The sequence below is a fragment of the Bos grunniens genome, chromosome 27 (genome assembly GCF_055505025.1).
Source record: "Bos grunniens cultivar Pamir isolate PY7600 chromosome 27, Bosgru_T2T1.0, whole genome shotgun sequence".
Classification (NCBI taxonomy): domain Eukaryota; kingdom Metazoa; phylum Chordata; class Mammalia; order Artiodactyla; family Bovidae; genus Bos; species Bos grunniens.
In genome coordinates this window covers 18527328-18547883 of record NC_141191.1, presented here as the reverse complement: position 1 = coordinate 18547883, position 20556 = coordinate 18527328, and the positions used below count along the sequence as shown (strand labels likewise).

The following is a 20556-nucleotide window of genomic DNA, read 5'->3' as shown; positions in this document are numbered from 1 at the left end:
TTGCTCAAGCAATAACGTCTTTACTGCATTACAGCCCCTCCCCCCTTACAGGCGCACGCCTCGCTCAGCCCTGTCTAAAAGCTTCCGGACAGAGAAGGAAAGAAATAAGGAAGAACAGACTTTGAACTCAAACAGTCAGTGTTCTCCTTGATTACTGTTTGAGTCATTAAGTGTCTGTGAGGAACACACATCAGCATATCTTCATTAAAAATCTAAGACAAGTATCCTATCTATTCACCATATCATATTTATTCCTGGAAAAAGATACCAAATGCACAGCACAGAATAATGCATCTTATGGGGTTCTCAACAAATATTCATTGGCTAAAAACACATATATTTCCTTTGCCAAATACGTAATAGTTCAATTGAAATCGAATTTCACATCATAGATTGTGAGAGCTATAAATTATATATTGTGAATAACAATTAATGAATTAAATACATAGAAGGAAGTAGGTTAACAAATTTAACTGGAGACTATCCCAGAAATTGTTCATTGCATCATTTTGTTTTCTAGCCATGAGCACCAAAAACAATTCTTTTCTCTTTATAGAAAATTTTAATAAAAAATCTATACTGAGTATGTTGTTTTATTTTGAACTAAATCATTTCAATAGGCAGGGTGACACAAGTGTGGCTAAAATCTAAGACATTGACTTGACAATAAAATGTCTATTTTTTAAAAAATGATTTGATTTGAAATAGCCATAACCTTCTGTTATAATACTGGCCCCTTAAAATGATTTTCTTATGTCTCAGCATTTGCCAAACTGAAGGAAAATCTATTCTTATAATAAGCCCATACTGAAAATAAAAATTTAAAATAGTCGATGCCAGATATTAGAAGACTAAGTCAATATAAACTATACCATTTTTTATTTAATTTATAATTGAATACCTTCTAAAAACTTCAACTATGATTTGTTTTAATAGTGAACCTTTGTTATGGTTTCTGCTGGTTTATGGTTATCTAAATATTACGAAAGCCTCATAAACAATGCACCATATATACATATAGAAAATACTGGAGACAGATGACCTAGTATAGAATTCAGTTTTTGAGGTGATTGGAATCTTTACAAACCAGAAAATGGGGGAGAGGGAGGGCTGGAAACTGGTGGAAAGAAAATGGACAATTTCCATCTATCTACATCCATAAACTAAAGTTAGTTCTATACAAAGTGAGACCAAGAAACAGAACACTGGAGAGGACACACATGATAATATAATGGTATGATTTGTACTGCACTGAATTGAACAAAACTGCATTTTTCCCAAACCACAATATACTTGGATACCTTTTTCTAAATGTCTCAAATGGACACTGCCTTCATTGTGTAGGTTTGGATAAAGCAAAGCACAGGCAGCTCATAACCCTTCTACTCTACAGACTGCATAAATTTGAAATTTTGAGAGGCTTGGCCTCTACTTGCTAAAATCTTGCTCAGCTAGTGAAAGCGCTGAACTTAACATTTAGCTCCTTTTATTGCAGTTGGTCCTGTATTTTACAGCCCTCCTTCTAGAAAGAAGGCTTTTTATCAATTCAACAATATCTCATGATTTTCAGGCTGTTTTTCAGGCATATTCCTTCAAACATTCTGGCAATCCAACAGCAGCTCCAGGTTTAGTTATCATTTGCAACTACCCTCTTCTTTCAGGGGTGCTCCTCGGTGGCTCAGCAGTAAAGAATCTGCCTGCAATTCAGGAGACACTGGTTTGATACATGGGTTGGTAAGATACCCTGGAGAAGAGCATGGCAACCCACTCCAGTATTCTTGCCTGGAGAATCCCGTGGACAGAGAAACATGGCAGGCTACAGTCCACAGAGTTGCAAAGAGTCGGACTTGACTGAAACAACTGAATACACACACTGTACTTTCAAACAGATCCTGCATCTTTCCAGTCTTAGTCTGGTGATTCTCTATTATCAAGTATCCTATAACAATATTGTGATGCTAATCAGATTAGTATGCTTTAATCACTATATTTCTGTGGCTTATTTTCTACTAATTAGAGCTAGTAAAATGTGCTGTTAATTTAATTAATGAAGGAACTCATCATTGACAGACATCATCTTTCTTGCTTCATCCACATATTTAAACAGAGCCTGAAGTCCGCAGGTGATTTAATCGATCATCACCGTAGACAGCAGCAACAACGCCTATCTCGGACCAAGGGAACGCCTCCATTTCTTCATCATTTCAGTTCAGTCACTCACTCGTGTCTGACTCTTTGCAACCCCATGAAACTGCAGCATGCCAGAACTCCCTGTCCATCACCAACTCCCGGAGCCTGCACAAACTCATGTCCATTGAGTCGGTGATGCCATCCGACCATCTAATCCTCTGTTGTCCCCTTCTCCTACCTTCAATCTTTCCCAGAATCAGGGTCTTTTCAAATGAGTCAGCTCTTCGCATCAGGTGGCCAAAGTATTGGAATTTCAGCTCGAACATCAGTCCTTCCAATGAACACCCAGGACTGAGCTCCTTTAGGTTGGACTGGTTGGATCTCCTTGTAGTCCAAGGGATTCTCAAGAGTCTTCTCCAACACCACAGTTCAAAAGCATCAATTTTTCAGCACTCAGCTTTCTTTATAGTTCAACTCTCACATCCATATATGACTACTGGAAAAACCATAGCCTTGACTAGACAGACCTTTGTCAGCAAAGTAATGTCTCTGCTTTTGAATATGCTATCTAGGTTGGTCATAACTTTCCTTCCAAGGAGTAAGTGTCTTTTAATTTCATGGCTGCAATCACCATCTGCAGTGATTTGGGAGCCAAAAAAAAAATAAAGTCAGCCACTGTTTCCACTGTTTCACCATCTATTTGCCATGAAGTGATGGGACCAGATGCCATGAACTTCGTTTTCTGAATGTTGAGCCTTAAGCCAACTTTTTCACTCTCCTCTTTCACTTTCATCAAGAGGCTCTTTAGTTCCTCTTCACTTTCTGCCATAAGGGTGGTGTCATCTGCATATCTGAGGTTATTGATATTTCTCCCAGCAATCTTGATTCCAGCTTGTGCTTCTTCCAGCCCAGTGTTTCTCATGACGTACTCTGCTGCTGCTGCTGCATCGCTTCAGTCGTGTCCGACTCTGTGCAACCCTATAGACGGCCGCCCACCAGGCTCCCCCGTCCCTTGGATTCTCCAGGCAAGAACACTGAAGTAGGTTGCCATTTCTTTCTCCAGTGCAGAAAAGTGAAAAGTGAAAGTGAAGTCGCTTAGTCGTGTCCGACTCTTAGCAACCCCACGGACTGTGGCCCACCAGGGTCCTCCATCCATGGGATTTTCCAGGCAAGAGTACTGAGATGGGGTGCCATTTGATGTACTCTGCATTTAAGTTAAATAAGCAGGGTGACAATATACAGCCTTGACATACTCCTTTTCCTATTTGGAACCAGTCTGCTGTTAAATGTCCAGTTCTAGCTATTGCTTCCTGACCTGCATACAGGTTTCTCAAGAGGCAGGTCAGGTGGTCAGATATTCCCATCTCTTTCAGAATTTTCCACAATTTATTGTGATCCATACAAAGGCTTTGGCATAGGCAATAAAGCAGAAATAGATGTTTTTCTGGAACTCTCTTGCTTTTTCCATGATCCAGTGGATGTTGGCAATTTGATCTCTGGTTCCTCTGCCTTTTCTAAAACCAGCTTGAACATCTGGAAGTTCACGGTTCATGTATTGCTGAAGCCTGGCTTGGAGAATTTTGAGCATTACTTTGCTAGCGTGTGAGATCCAATTGTGCAGTAGTTTGAGCATTCTTTGGCATTGCCTTTCTTTGGGATTGGAATAAAAACTGACTTTTTCCAGTCCTGTGGCCACTGCTGAGTTTTCCAAATTTGCTGGCATATTGAGTGCAGCACTTTCATAGCATCATCTTTTAGGATTTGAAATAGCTCAACTGGGATTTCATCACCTCCAATAGCTTTGTTCATAAGGCCCACTTGACTTCACATTCCAGGATGTCTGGCTCTAGGTCGATGATCATACCTTCATGATTATCTGGGTCGTGAAGATCTTTTTTGTACAGTTCTGCTGTGTATTCTTGCTACCTCTTCTTAATATCTTCTGTTTCTGTCAGGTCCATACCATTTCTGTCCTTTATTGAGCTCATCTTTGCATGAAATGTTCCTTTGGTATCTCTAATTTTCTTGAAGAGATATCTAGTCTTTCCCACTCTATTGTTTTCCTCTATTTCTTTGCACTGATGGCTGAGGGAGGCTTTTTTATCTCTCCTTGCTATTCTTTGGAACTCTGCATTCAAATGGATATGTCTTTCCTTTTCACTTTTCTTCTTTTCACAGCTATTTGTAAGACCTCCTCAGACAGCCATTTTGCTCCTTTGCATTTCCTTTTCTTGGGGATGGTCTTGATCCCTGTCTCCTGTACAATGTCCATAGTTCATCAGGCACTCTATCAGATCTAGTCCCTTAAATCTATTTGCCACTTCCACTATATAATCATAAGGGATTTGATTTAGGTCATACCTGAATGGTTTAATGGCTTACCCCACTTTCTTCAATTTATGTCTGAATTTGGCAATAAGGAGTTCATGATCTGAGCCACAGTCAGCTCCTGGTCTTGTTTTTGCTGACTGTATAGAGCTTCTCCATATTTGGCTGCAAAGAATATAATCAATTTGATTTCAATGTTGGCCATCTGGTGATGTCCATGTGTAGAGTCTTCTCTTGTGTTGTTGGAAGAAGGTGTTTGCTATGACCAGTGCCTTCTCTTAGCAAAACTCTGTTAACATTTGCCCTGCTTTATTCTGTACACCAAGGCCAAATTTGCCTGTTACTCCAGGTGTTTCTTGACTTCCTACTTTTGCATTCCAGCCCCCTATTATAAAAAGGACATCTTTTTTAGGTGTTAGTTCTAAAAGGTCTTGTAGGTCTTCATAGAACCACTCAACTTCAGCTTCTTCAGCGTTACTGGTTGGGGCATAGACTTAGGTTACCGTGATATTGAATGGTTTGCCTTGGAAACGAACAGAGATCATTATGTCATTTTTGAGACTGCATCCAACTGCATTTCGGACTCTTCTGTTGACCATGATGGCCACTCCATTTCTTCTAAGGGATTCCTGCCCACAGTAGTAGGTGTAATGGTCATCTGAGTTAAATTCACCCATTCCAGTCCATTTTAGTTCACCGATTCCTAGAATGTCGACGTTCACTCTTGCCATCTCCTGTTTGACCACTTCCAATTTGCCTTGATTCATGGACCTGACATTCCAGGTTCCGATGCAATATTGCTCTTCACAGCATCAGACCTTCCTTCCATCACCAGTACCATCCACAACTGGGTGGTGTTTTCGCTTTAGCTCCATCCCTTCATTCTTTCTGGAGTTATTCCTCCACTGATCTCCAGTAGCATATTGGGCACCTATCGACCTGGGGAGTTCATCTTTCAGTGTCCTATCTTTTTGCCTTTTCATTCTGTTCATGGGGTTCTCAAGGCAAGAATACTGAAGTGGTTTGCCATTCCCTTCTCCATTGGACCACATTTCTTCATAAACTCCTTTAAATAATGATAGCCATGACCATCAACACTAAGAAACTAGTCTCTCACTAAGTACCTCGAGTGATGTAACCTTATAATAGCTTAAACGTTTTGATCCAATTCCATATTCACAATCCCAACATAATACACTTAAGTAATCATTTTAATCAACAAACTTGTCAGATAAAAATGAAATCAAGGAGCTGTGTTTGAATTGCCCATGTGGAATTGAAATAATTGGTTAGATTAGCTAAAAAGTCTATCCAACTTCTCATATAAATCCAGCTGTTATCTATATATTCTGAAATAAACACACCTCAGGATGACCTTAATTTACAAATGGATCAGTTTTGTAAAATAATTTGCTCAATTATTTTTTTCCAATATAAACGCCATTGCTAGTTGGTTTTCCTGGTTGGCTCAAAGAGTATATTTCATCCATAACTACTGTTCCTAACATAATAAAACTACTCATTGAAGCCACACAGCTCTACTTGACGGGCTATGTCCAGACTACTCAGTTTCCTTCTTCTCATCTACTTTCAAGCCTCCCTTTGCTAAAACATTTCAAGTGTTTTCATAAAAGCAGTGTCAGCAGAAATACTAAAGCCAATGGTCGATCCATAGCATATAAAGAAAGAAACAATAATGAATTAATTTAGACTAATGTGAATTTGGAAATAAAGCTCTGTCTTCCCACCAAAATACTGGTAGCTGCTTGTAATTGTTTCCCAGAAAAGTACAGGAAAATATTGTATGACTTGGTTATTTATGCAAAAGTAGTGGATCCTAATGTCAGGATGTCTATCTTGTTGATGGAGCTGTAAGGTACAACCTTCGGATTTGGGTCTATATGACCACTAGGCCCCCTGATGCAAAGAGCTGACTCATTGGAAAAAACCCTGACGCTGGGAAAGATTGAAGGCAGGAGGAGAAGGGGACGACAGAGGATGGGATGGTTGGATGACATCACCCACTCAATGGACATGAATCTGAGCAAACTGCAGGAGGTAGTTAAGGACAGGAGAGCTTGGCATGCTGCAGTCCATGGGGTCTCAAAGAGTCAGACCTGACTTAGCAGCTGAACAACAATGACCATTGTGCTGTGCCTAGTCACTCAGTCATGTTTGACTCTTTGTGGCCCCATGGACTGTAGCCCACCAGGCTCCTCTGTCCATGGAATTCTCCAGGCAAGAATACTGGAGTGGGTTGCCACATCCTCCTTCAGGGGATCTTGCCAACCCAGGGATCAAATCCAGGTCTCCCACATTGCAGCAGATTCTTTACTGTCAGAGCCACAAGGGAAGCCTCAGCAATGACCACTAGGATCTCTTGACAGAGAAGGCAATGGCAGCCCACTCCAGTACTCTCGCCTAGACAATCCCATGGACGGAGGAGCTGATAGGCTGCAGTCCATGGGGTTGCGAAGAGTCGGACACGACTGAGCGACTTCACTTTCACTTTTCACTTTCATGCATTGGAGAAGGAAATGACAACTCACTCCAGTGTTTTTGCCTGGAGAATCCCAGGGACGGGGGAGCCTGGTGGGGTCACACAGAGTCAGACACAACTGAAGCAACTTAGCAGCAGCAGCAGCAGGATCTCTTGAAACTACATAGCTCTAAAAGTAAATCATATTAAGTTAAGAAAGAATGGAATTGGAAATTCCTAATTGTTCTTATTGAGGAAATATTTTTGTTTCTTTGGGTTTTCTCAAAGCTTTTTGATCTGAAGGAAGATTATAAGGAATCATTTTATTTTTCTGTATTCTTCTCTAGGATTAGCTACCAGATGATACGTGGGTCTCAATGGATTAGGAATCTGTGTTAGAGTCAGTTCCAACGACAAAAAATGGTTGCTTTGAAATAACTGGTTTGGCATATCCAGAAACATGATTCTCTTCACATTCAAAGCATTTTTTTTTCCTCCAGGTTGCTAAAAACTGGATGGACCCCAGTAATGCCTTCAACTAGTTCCTATATAATCTTCTATTCTCCTTTGGTAGATCCCTCACAGAGGATGCTGGTCTTGGCTTTGTCACTTGCTTAACTAATCAGACATTAGCAAAAGTGATGTGAACAGAGATTTCAGAAGTCTTTCCTCTCGCTGTTGTGGGTACCCTGCTGCCATGGGAACAAGCTCAGTCTAGTCAGATGTATGATGAGAAACACATGGCCCAGTTACCCACACTGCCCCAGCTGCCACCCAGTTAGCCTCCAGAAGCAGAACAGTCATGGTGACTGGCAGCTGACCACAGACACATGACCGAGATCAGGGGAAAAACTGTTCTGTTAAGCACATCTCAGATTGCTGACTCAGAATTGTAAGCCAAACAAATGATTGTTTTTTAAGCCACTAGTTTTGAGATGGCTTGTTTTGTTGCAAAGACCAATTTACATGAAAGCACTTTTTCATGATTTTTTATAATTCTTTTAGGACTAGAAATGAAACTATTTCCTATGGTGGAAGGAGTATTACTAAGATAAGATTTCGCTCCACTTAGAAAAAAAGAGCAAAGTAGGAGGACTTTATTCAATCTCAAAACTTCCTATAAAGCTACAATAATCAAGGCAGTGTGATTAGCGTAAGGACTGACACATAGATCAATGGAACAGAATAGAAAGTTCAGAAATAAATCCTTTTATTTATGGTCAACTGATTTTTGACAAAGAGCCAAAGAAATTTAGGGGGAAAGGATACTTTTTTTTTTTCAACAAATGGTGCTGAAATTATTGGATAACCATATGTAAAAAAAATAGCAATAGTAATCATTATCTTAGCTCTTTATGAGATGCCAACAAAAATCAACTTAAAATGGATCATAGACCTAGATGTAAAAGAAAAATTTTTAAGATTTCTAATTAAAACATGAGAGAAAAGCATATTTGAAATAGGTTAGGCAAAGATTTATTAGCTATGACATTAAAATTATTATATATAAAAGGAAAATTGATGAATTGGACTTCATCAAAATTTCAAAACTTTTGTTTTCTAAATTTTAAAATTAAATACAAGTCACAGATTGACAGAAAATAATGCAAATCATATATCTCAGAAAGACTTGTATCCTGAATCTATAAAGAGCTTCTACAGCTCAATAACAAAAACCTCCAGTTGAAAAATAAGGAAAAGATCTAAATAGACATTTGTCCAAAAAATAAATCTAAATGACCAACAAGCATTTGAAAAGATGCTCAACATCATAAATCATTAGATAAATGCAGATCAAAATCACAGATACCACTTCACACACCCTAGGATGGCCATAATCAAAATCCAGACAATAAAAAGTACTACTGATGAAAATATGGATCCCCCTGCCCATTGCTGAAGCAAATGAAAAATAATGCAATCACTTTGGAAAACTATTTTTCTTTCTTAAAAAAGGTTAAATGCAAACGTATGACACAAAAATTCCTGTACTGTTTATCCACCCAATGAATATTGGCCATTCGTCCAAATGAAAACTGACATTCATACAAAGATTCATACAAAAAACTGACATTCATACAAAAACTGACATTCATTCATACAAGCAGCACATTCACAACAGTCCCAAATTGTGAGCAATCTGAATGTCTATCAGCTGGTAAACTGATTGAAAAAAAAATGTGGTATACCCATACACTGGAATAGTATTCACCAATAATAATAATTAAAAAAACACAAGCTACTGGTACAACACTACAGGTAAACCTCAAAAATAATGTGTTAAGTAGAAGAAGCATTTCAAAAATCATATTGTATTCTCTTATATGCTATCTATACATTTCTTTTTTGTTGTTGTTCGGTCACTCAGTCACGTCCAACTCTTTGCAGCCCCGTGAATTGCAGATGCCAGGCTTTCCTGTCCTTCACCATCTCCCAGAGCTGGCTCAAACTCATGTCCATTGAGTCAGTGGTGCCATCCAACTACCTCAACCTCTGCCACCCCTTTCTTCTTTTGCCTTCAATCTTTCCCATCATCAGGATCTTTTCCAATTAGTCAACTCTTCACATCAGATGGCCAAAGTATTGGAGCTTCATCATCAGTCCTTCCAATGAATATTCAGGGTTGATTTCCTTTAGGACTGACTGGTTTGATCTCTTGCAGCCAAAGGGACTCTTCAAGGAGTCTTCTCTAGCACCACAATTCAAAAGCATCATTTCTTTTGTAATTAGCCTTCTCTATGATCCAATTCTCACATCTGTATATGACAACTGGAAAAACCATAGCTTTGACTGTACAGACCTATACCACCCACAGAGTGATGACTCTGCTTTTTAATACAGCCTAGGATGTCATATCCTTTCTTCCAACGAGCAAGTGTCTTTTTAATTTTCAGCAGTGATTTTGGAGCCCAAGAAAATTAAATCTGTCACTGTTTCCACTTTTTCTCCTTCTATTTGCCATGAAGTGAGGGGACAAGATGACAGGATCTTAGTTTTTTTAATGCTGAGTCTTAAGCCAGCTTTTTCACTCTTCTCTTTCACCCTTATCAAGAGGAAAAGTGAGGTTACTAAAGAAAGCAAAAGGGAAATCAAAAAATTTCTAGAAACAAATGACAATGAAAACACAATTCAAAACCTATGGGATGCAGCAAAAGCAGTTGTAAGAGGGAAGTTTATAGCAATACAATTCTACCTCAAAAAACAAGAAAAACATCAAATAGACGAGCTAACTTTACGCCTAAGACAACTGGATAAAGAAGAACAAAAACCCCCCAAATTAGTAGAAGGAAAGAAATCATAAAGATTTGAGCAGAAATAAATGAAAAAGAAGTGAAAGAAACAATAGTAAAAATTAATAAAACTAAAAGCTGGTTCTTTGAGAATATAAACAGAATTGACAAACCTTTAGCCAGACTCATCAAAAAAATAAAGGGAGAGAAGAATCAAATCAACAAAATTAGAAATGAAATAGAGAGGTTACAACAGAAAATGCACAAATACAAAGGATTATAAGAGACTATTATGAACAACTCTATGGCAATAAAATAGACAACCTGGAAGGAATGGACAGATTTTTAGAAAAGTTCAATCTTCCAAGACTGAAACAGGAAGAAATAGAAATTATGAACTACCCAATCACAAGCACTGAAATTGAGGCTGTAATGAAAAATCTCCCAAAAAACAAAAACCCAGGACCAGATGGCTTCACAGGAGAATTCTATCAAACATTAGAGAAGAGAATGCCTATCCTTCTAAAACTCTTTCAAAAAATTGCAGAGGAAGGAATACTTCCAAACTCATTCTATGAGGCCACCATCAACCTGATATCAAAAGCAGATAAAGACAACACAAAAAAGAAAACTACAGGCCAATATCACCAATGAACATAGATGCAAAAATCCTCAACAAAATTTTAGCAAACAGAATTCAACAACACATCAAAATGTTCATACACCATGATCAAGTCGGGTTTATTCCAGGGACGCAAGGATTCTTCAATATATGCAAATCAATCAATGTGATACACCATATTAACAAATTGAAAGATAAAAACCATATGATCATCTCAATAGATGCAGAAAAAGCCTTTGACAAAACTCAGCACTCAATTATGATTAAAACTCTTCAAAAAATGGGCATAGAAGGAACCTACCTCAACATAGTAAAGGCCATATATGATAAACCTATGGCAAACATTATTCTCAATGGTGAAAATCTGAAAGCATTCCCCCTAAAATCAGGAACAAGACAAAGGTGTCCACTTTCACCACTATCAACATAGTTCTGGAAGTCCTAGCTACAGCAATCAGAAGAGAAAAAGAAATAAAAGGAATCCAGATTGGAAAAGAAAAAGTAAAGCTCTCACTGTTTGCAGATGACATGATACCATACATAGAAAACCTTAAAGATAGTATCATAAAATTACTAGAGCTAATCAGTGGATTTAGAAAAGTTGCAGGATACAAAATCAATACACAGAAATCACTTGCATTTCTATATCCCAACAATGAAAAATCAGAAAGAGAAATCAATCCCCTTCACCATTGCAACAGAAAGAATTAAATATCTAGGAATAAACTTACCTAAGGAGACAAAAGAACTGTACACAGAAAATTATAAGACACGAATGAAAGAAATCAAAGACAACGTAAATAGATGGAGAGATATTCCACGTTCCTGAGAGGGAAAAATCAATATTGTGAAAATGACTATACTACCAAACACAATCTACAGATTCAATGTGATCCCTATCAAATTGCCAATGACATTTTTCACAGAACTAGAACAAAAAATTTCACAATTCATATAGAAACACAAAAGACCCCGAATAGCCAAAGCAGGCTTGAGAAAGAAGAATGCAGCTGGAAGAATCAATTTTCCTGACTTCAGATGATACTACAAAGCTATTATCATTGAAACAGTATAGTACTGGCACAAAAACAGAAATATAGACCAATGGGACAAGATAGAAAGCCCAGAAATAAACCCATGGGCCTATGGGTACCTTATTTTTGACAAAGGAGGCAAGAATATACAAAGGGGCAAGGACAGCCTCTTCAATAAATGGTGCTGGGAAAACTGGACAGCCACATGTAAAAGAATGAACTTAGAACACTTCCTAACACCATACACAAAGATAAACTCAAAATGGATTAAAGGCCTCCATATAAGACTGGAAACCATAAAACTCTTAAAGGAAATCATAGGCAGAACACTCAATGACATAAATCAAAGCAAGATTCTCTATGATCCACCTCCTAGAGTAACGGAAATAAAAATGAAAGTAAACAAGTGGGACCTGATTAAACTTAAAAGCTTTTGCACAGCAAAAGATACTATAAGCAAGGTGAAAAGACAACCCTCAGAATGGGAGAAAATAATAGCAAATGAAACAACTGACAAAGGATTAATTTCCAAAATATACAAGCAGCTCATACAACTCAATACCAGAAAAACAAACAAAAAGTGGGGCAAAGACCTAAGACATTTCTCCAAAGAAGACATACAGATGGCTGACAAACACAAGAAAAGATGCTCAACATCACTCATTATTAGAGAAATGCAAATCAAAACTACAATGAGATATCACCTCACATCAGTCAGAATCAGTTCAGTTCAGTCGCTCAGTTGTGTCTGACTCTTTGCGACCCCATGTTGCGACTGCAACATGCCAGGCCTCCCAGTCAGAATGGCCATCATCAAAAAGTCTACAAACAATAAATGCTGGGAGAAAAGGGAATGCTGCTGCACTGTTGGTGGGAATACAAATTGATACAGCCACTATGGAAGACAGTATGGAGATTCCTTAAAAAACTAGGAATAAAACCACCTCATGACCCAGCAATCCCACTCCTAGGCATATACCCTGAAGAAACCAAAATTGAAAAAGACACATGTATCCCATTGTTCACTGAAGCACTATTTACAGTAACTAGAATATGGAAGCAACCTAGATATTCATCAACAGATGAATGGATAAAGAAGTTGTGGTGCATATACACAATGGAGTATTACTCAGCCATAAAAAGGAACACATTTGAGTAAGTTCTAATGAGGTGGATGAACGTAGAACCTATTATACAGAGTGAAGTCAGTCAGAAAGAGAAAGACAAATATCTTATTCTAATGCATATATACAGAATCTAGAAAAATGGTACTGAAGAATTTATTTACAGGGCAGCAGTGGAGAAAAAGACACAGAGAACAGACTTATGGATATGGAGAGAGGGGAGGAGAGGGTGAGATGCATGGAGAGAGTAACATGGAAACTTACATTACCATATATAAAATAGACAGCCAACGGGAATTTGCTGTATGGCTCAGGAAACTCAAACAGGGGCTCTGTATCAACCTAGAGGGATGGGGTGGGAAGGGAGAAGGGAGGAGGTTCAAAAGGGAGGGGATATATGTATACATATGGCTGATTCATGTTGAGGTTTGACAGAAAACAACAAAATTTTGTAAAGCAATTATCCTTCAATAAAAAATAAGTTTAAAAAAAAGAGGGTAAGTGAATCTATGGGGCAGAAAGTAATCAGTGCTTGCCTTGGGCTAGAGGTGGGAGATAAGATTGACAGCAAATGGGCACAGGGAACTTACTGGAGTGATTTTTAAAACATTTTTAAACTGGGATGTAGTGATAATTACACTGTTCTATAAATCCACTAAAAAAAAATCAATTTGCACGCATGCCTGCACTTTCACATAATGTAACTAATACCTTAAAAAAGCTTGGCTGTTAAAAAAAACAGACTAACTTTGGACTTCCTCTTGAAAGAGAGGAAAAAAGGGAACTGGTAAATATGAGAATAAATGTGATTTGGAATTTGCCCGTAGACAAAATATAGTTTTTAAAAATTGACCAACTGTCATCTTCTGTGTATGCGTGTATATGTGAGTTAATGATCAACATACTGAAATGATAATATTATTCTTTTCTTTTGGAGTTATGCTAAAGTGAAAACTTTCATAGCATAATCACTCCCAGCAGGGGAGATTGGACAGCAGGGAACTTGTGGCTGCCCGCAACGTGTCTAGGAGGCCAGCAGGAGGACAGATGATGTAAGCATAACAGGTTGTAACCGTATCTGTGAAATCGCTTTCTCTGGCCCTCACCCAGTACCCACCCTGTCAGCGCCCATCAGCACACCTGAACACGGTCAGGCCCCTCTGTCTGTCCAGACACCCAGCGTCAGATTCAAGTGAGGAACGTGAAGGTGGTCTTGATGGAGCATATGGTTCCATTTTGCTGATTTGGTCCAGTTGTTTGAAAACACATTGTCATAAGTAGCATGCTATTTATCATATTTCACTATCTTTCAGGAGAGGTTTCAAGAGGAAAAAAAAATCATACTTTTCCCTGATGTACTCTTACTTTCCCAAATTTGAGAAATAAGCTGTTTCATTACTTTACAATGGAAAAGAAGATTGCACCCCATTTTTGTTTTACAGCATTTATAAGCACATGCGTTGTTGTGATAAATTAAACCTGGCAAGGATTAAGGGAAAATTCTCCACCTAAGTGATCATGCAGCTCCAGGCAACATCCATAGGTCAGCTCAACTAGCCCTCTGCCAAAGACACAGTGTGCTTAAAAAACCACACCCAGACAAATGAAAGTTTATTCTATTTTTAAAGATTTCCTGGGGAGAGGATCATAGGAATTTTTGCCCCTTAGGCATTTAGTCTGTCTGAGAAATTCATTTTACATAGGAACATGATAGAAACAAAAAGAATATGATTGTCTGGCTGCAAAATGCAAGGACTTTTATTATTATCATCATCATTCTGAAATACAGAGGACAAAGTGGAAGATAAAATTCATGCACTATGTCTGGTGTTCTTCTGATTAATGAAACAGACCCTTCTATTTTGTTAAGGTTAAGTAAGCGAGCCGAGCCAAGAAGCTTAGTTTTGCATTTTAATTTTGGGGACTCTCGACAATAATAAGGCTGCTGAACATAAGAATGTAAGCCAAGAACTGTTTTCTCTAGATTTCTACTATGTTTTTCCCCAGCTATTATACTGAAGAAATTGTGGTTTAGCTAGTAAGAGATAGGTTCATAAATTTAAAGTATTTATGGGTCATTCTCAATTATTATTCTGAGATATCGAACATCCTCCAGCATAAATGGAAAAGTCAGCTCACAAGTGGTTTAAAATGAGAAAAAGTGAATAACCAAAAAGTCATTTGAATATATACAAAATACAAATAAGCTTCTGGGCACATTTTAATTTAAAAGAAATCAATGTTTTGCTAAAATAATTTTAATTACTCAAATTGCCCATTGTCATTATGAGCTTCATTCTTTTCCTACTTAAGGGTGATCATTTGCTCAAATTGTCCTCCTCTCAGTGGGTAATGGGTAAAAACTGACCTTGTGAAAAGAACTCACTTCCAAAAAAAAAGGAATATCTCTCTACATTTCAGTTCGTGCTTAAAAAAGACAAACAACCAAATGGGGGAAGGGCAGAGGGGTGGTGTGGAGGTTGAACCAGCTTGCTAAATGCCCAGGGCACCAGAGAAAAAGCTTACTCCATGCATACCTAATGGAAGGGCAAGAGCAGAGAACCAACCACGATACAGCCTGTCTGAATGAAGACCTAGGTTGCTGCCCAGCTCTGCCCAGCTCTGGGTCACGAGCACCTGCAGGAGCCAGACCTGCAGGAGTTTCCTGCTTTGCTCTCTTCATCACCACTCCCTCACTTCCTTTCCCTCACCTCCGCCTGCCCATTATACATCAGAGTATGAAAATTCCAAAGTCGAGTGCTGTCTAGAATTTTTAAATATTTAACCTTTATCTTGCTCATATTTGCCATCACACTCAAAAGATATTCCCATACATATTAATCATTTTACTTCCTGGTAAGTCATGTATATGGTGTTTTTAAGAGGAGGAGGAGTATGCTGGGAATGGCAGACATCAGTGGGTCTGTGGAGCTAAGCTGGTTGGCAAGGGCCTGCCCAGAGCTTTGAGACGAAGCCGACGGCTTCTGCTTCGTAACGCTTAAATCAAGAAGAAACCCAGATAAACCCACCTCTAAGAAGGAATGAGGAAAACAGAGGATGGGGTCCTGACAGGAAAAGGTGGCCCCAGTGAGGAGGCAGTGACCACACCACTTACTGCCCAAGAGCAAAGAGAGAGCAGGTGCCATCTGCTGGCTTGGAATGCCAGGAGCTGAGGATCTGCCCAGGACTGGGTGGAGGTTCGCATGAAATGAGAAGCATGTGCCATCGAGGATCTGGGTGCTCATATGCCCTTTCAGTTCAGTTCAGTGGCTCAGTAATGTCCGACTCTTTGTGACCCCATAGACTGCAGCACGCCAGGCCTCTCTGTCCATCACCAACTCCCGGAGCTTGCTCAGACTCATGCCCATGGAGTTGGTGATGCCATCCAACCATATGCCCTCTGCGTGGCACAAAAACTATGTACTCAGGCCAGTCTAAAGATGCCACACAGGAAATTTCAGAGTTCTAAACCAGTGTGGGTATAAACTTGCTTGGAAACCTTTGATTGCCTTAGAAGTAGCACAACATTCAAAGCTGAGGAAAGCCTGAGATAAACATTAGTTTTCATGGGTTTCATGATAAGGCTCCCCCCACCCCGACCCCCCCGCCCACTACTTTACAGAGAACCTATTGAACAGAGATGAAAATATTCTCTTTGAAGTTTGGTTAACTCACTGAGGATCTGAATAAATTTTCATAACTTTAGGTTAAGGAAAATATGCAACAAGCTAGAACATTGATATAAAACATGGATAGCCATAAGCAGAAGGGAAGATAAACTGCTGCAGAAGATTCTGGGTCTGTTGTAAAGAAGAGATTTCTACAACAAAAGTTGTGAAACTTTATCTTGAGATGATGACTATTAAGCCCATCGTACAAAGTCTTTTAAAAAATATTTAGTTAATTAATTAATTTGGCTGTGTCAGTTCTTAGTTGTGGCATGCAGGATCTCAGGTGAAGCACGTTGGGTCTAGTTCCCCGACCAGGGATCGAACCAGGCTCCCTGCATTGGGAGCACAGAGTCTCAGCCATTGGACCATCAGGGAAGTCTTCCCACAAAGTCTTTACACAGAGAATAAATACTACATTCAGGCAGAGAATAAACGGTACAGTCGACATGCCTGAGCGACTGAACTGACTGAAATGGTACATTCAAGCCTAGAATTAGAAAATCTTAATTAAAAATCCCATGTGCCTTCAATATGTCAGGAATTGTATGCTTTGCATGAGCTTTCTGTTTTAAACATCACAAGAATTATTTCAAATGGTCTTTAGTAGTAGTAGTAGTAATAGTATGCTCAGTCATGTCCAACTCTTTGCCACCCCATGGACTGTAACCTGCCAGACTCCTCTGTCCATGGGATTCTTCAGGCAAGCATACTGGAGTGGAGTGCCATTTCCTCCTCCAGGGAATCTTCCTGAACCAGGGATCAAACCTACATCTCTTAATGCATTCGCAGGCAGATTCTTTACCATTAGTACCACCTGGGAAGCCCATTTTTATTATGATCATCAGCACCACCATCTAACAAAACCCTGAAACTTAGAATGGTGAAATAAATAACCTAGAATTATTGACCTCGGGATTACAAGAGTAAAGATTTGAGCTCAAGTTTTACTTGAGGTTAAGAATTTTGCTTTTTTATTTCCCTATTGTGATTTCCAAAGATGGATTTTTATGAATGCCTGAAGACTCTCAGCTCGGGACGTCCCCTGTGGTAATGATTACAGGCTCTCAGCCCATGAAAGGCTGGGACTTTGATCATAGCTGATGTCAGAGCTTTCCCACTGGAGCCTGGGAGAATTCAAGGACCCAGATGAACACGAGCCTGCAGAACTAATTGTCATGTGTCTATAAGGTACTGACTTCATTCCCTTTCTCCCACGTTTATTCCCTGCATCCACCGTGAAGTCTCAATAGGTATGTAGGTTTGAGTTTCTACCTGTCTTAGGTGAGGTTCTCTGGGAAACCTATCTGAGATGGAGATTTGCACTCAGAGAGTTTATGGGACCAATACCCCAGGGAGAATTGAAGGAAGTAGGATTGAGTGGGTGAAAGAGTTCAACTGTGATGCAGTTTTAACAACTGCTTGCAAACCCTTCAGTTGCCAACATTCCCAGAAGTTGGTAGAATAAATGCTTCTGTTCGTGGGTAGTGTAGTGAAGTGAAGTCACTCAGTTGCGTCTGACTCTTTGTGACCCCATGGACTGTAGCCCACCGGACTCCTTGGTCCATGGGATTTTCCAAGCATGAATACTGGAGTGGGTTGCCATTTCCTTCTCCAGGGGATCTTCCCGACCCAGAGATCGAACCCAGGTCTCCCACGTTGTAGGCAGATGCTTTACCATCTGAACTACCAGGGAAGCCCAAGAAAGTGAAAGTTACTCAGTCATGTCTGACTCTTTGCCACCCCATGAACTATACAGCCCATGGAGTTCTCCAGACCAGAATATTGGAGTGGATAGCCTTTCCCTTCTCCAGCAGATCTTCCCAACCCAGGAATTGAACTGGGGTCTCCTGCATTGCAGGCAGATTCTTTACCAACTGAGATATCAGGGAAGTTTCGTGGGTACACAGCACTCAACTGCCACATACGCAGGCCTTCAGTGCATCGGCTGACACCAGCTTGACTCAGCAGACATGGCTAATCCAGCAAGTAGTAGACTCCCTCTGGGAGGTCAGCCTACTGGCAGTGGCAGGAGCAACCCTAACTCACCCGGACTCACTAGCTCCAAGAAGCAGAGCTGCACATGAAGTGCTGTATTTATTAAAAAGCCAGAAGTGCAAACAGAGAAAATCACCAGCAAGGATTTAATGGTATAGGTTGGTGGACCTGATGAAGGTTACGGTCTCTGCTCAAAATATAGATTCTCTGTGGAAGTGCAACACTGTGCCCAGCCCTCCTTTTGGCCCTGAACATCTGAGAAGGGGAGAAATGGAGGGAAATGGTTTGATATCACACCCAGAGTGAGCCAATATAGCACATCCAGACACAACCTGCTGTGATAGCTCATCATGGATTAGGAAGCTAATTTCGGGGTTAAATACATTCTTACATGTCATGCTAAATTTATTCTATTAAAAAGTGTTGTTGGAACACTTTCACTAAGTGTTTTCCAAAGATCAAATGTTAAATCCAATTACACCCTAAGGTTCTCTGTCTACAAGTGAAGAGCATGGCCTAGAGAGTTTTCATTCAATCAATAAAAAATTTAATACACACCTACTATGTACCAAGTTGGGTTTCCCAGGTGGCGCTAGAGGTAAAGAACTCATCCACCAAAGCAGGAGATGTAAGGGTTCCATCCCTTGGTCAGGAAGATCCTAGAGGGCATGGCAATCCACTCCAGCATTCTTGCCTGGAGAATCCCATGGACAGAGGAGCCTGGTGGGCTTCAGTCCATAGAGTTGCAAAGAGTCAAACATGACTGACGTGACTTAGTATACACACATGTACCAAGCATTAGTCCAGTCCCTGGAAACAAAAAATTCTGCTGAAATAGTGCTGTCTGATAAAAAAAAAATCATGTGTACGGAAGACACATAAACAGCTAGTTAAATAGTGATTTGATAGTGTTACATACAATAGTATTACACACAAATTGCTATGAGAGCCCAAAGGAAGAAGCAATCAGAGACATGACAATAACACCCTTGGAAATAATGGCAGGTGTTGAACTGAATGCCGGAAGCATAGTTTGCACTCCCAGGGCCCTGTAGTCTAGCAGCCCTTAAGCTAACACCATTGCTGTTTTTAATGTCATCCTTGCAGGGGTGGCAGGAGTAACAGTAACAGAAAAAGCAGAGGGAGAGAAATACTTCAAGTAAGCTAGGTTTTCTGAAAGTTTTCTCTACAAAATCTAAACAGAACTTGACATTTGCCTTCAAAGAATGCAGTTATAAAAAAGAACGTAAGCACAATTAAACCACTCAATCCTCTACACATTTTTTTTTCTTTTGTAGTAATCTCAGCCTTTCTGGTTTATACATACTTTATCATCAAAGAAAACTGACCTTGTTTTCAAAACAATTTAATGACTCACTCAGACGTACCCCCTCTCCACTCCCCCCACCCCCAAAAATGGCTTCCTTTAAAAAAAAAAAAAACTATTTCTTGCTTAAAGGTTTCATGCATATATCAACAGCTTAACTTTTGTTTAGAGTTTTCTAGATGGCAGTTAGGAAGCAGGAAAGGACTCACCTCTCTGAAAAGCACGTAACGTCTGGCTAGGTGTTTATTCCGCTGCCTGCAAAAATGATTTCAGATGGTTTTTCATGGATTGCGCAGACTTCCTCAGCTCCCTCCCGCTCTGGCGAAAATTCCTTTCCTGGGGCGGTAAGTTGAGAGGAGAGCTCTGTAACTTTAGACGACAAGCACCTGTCCTCCAGAGCTTCCAGTGGATTCTTCATCACGGGCAGCCTAGAAGCGAGAGTTTAGAGTCACATTTTTTTTCCATGCAGGATGTGGTAAAATTTGGAAATTTTTAAATGAAAAAAAGAAAAGGTATGTAAATATTTTAATCTCAGATAAAACTTGACAGGGAGGGGAAAGGAATCAGGAGTGATGGAGAAACATTTCTCCTAGTTCAGGACTTTGTGTGAGGCTTG

At 39.6% G+C, this 20556-nt stretch overlaps 1 long non-coding RNA gene across 6 annotated transcripts in view; it reads right to left on the bottom strand.

Annotated features, from left to right (window-relative positions):
- The window catches only part of LOC147343603 (uncharacterized), a 131126-nt gene that overhangs the window by 50469 nt on the left and 60101 nt on the right, over positions 1-20556 (bottom strand). For 3 of the 6 annotated variants that reach the window (XR_015156161.1, XR_015156163.1, XR_015156162.1), the window contains exon 2: positions 20150-20368. This is a non-coding gene — a long non-coding RNA (uncharacterized LOC147343603). Of the gene's footprint in view, positions 1-1445; positions 1698-8125; positions 9981-19171; positions 19424-20149; positions 20369-20556 lie in introns of those variants that run through there. The other 3 variants (XR_015156160.1, XR_015156164.1, XR_015156159.1) reach the window with 3 other exon arrangements.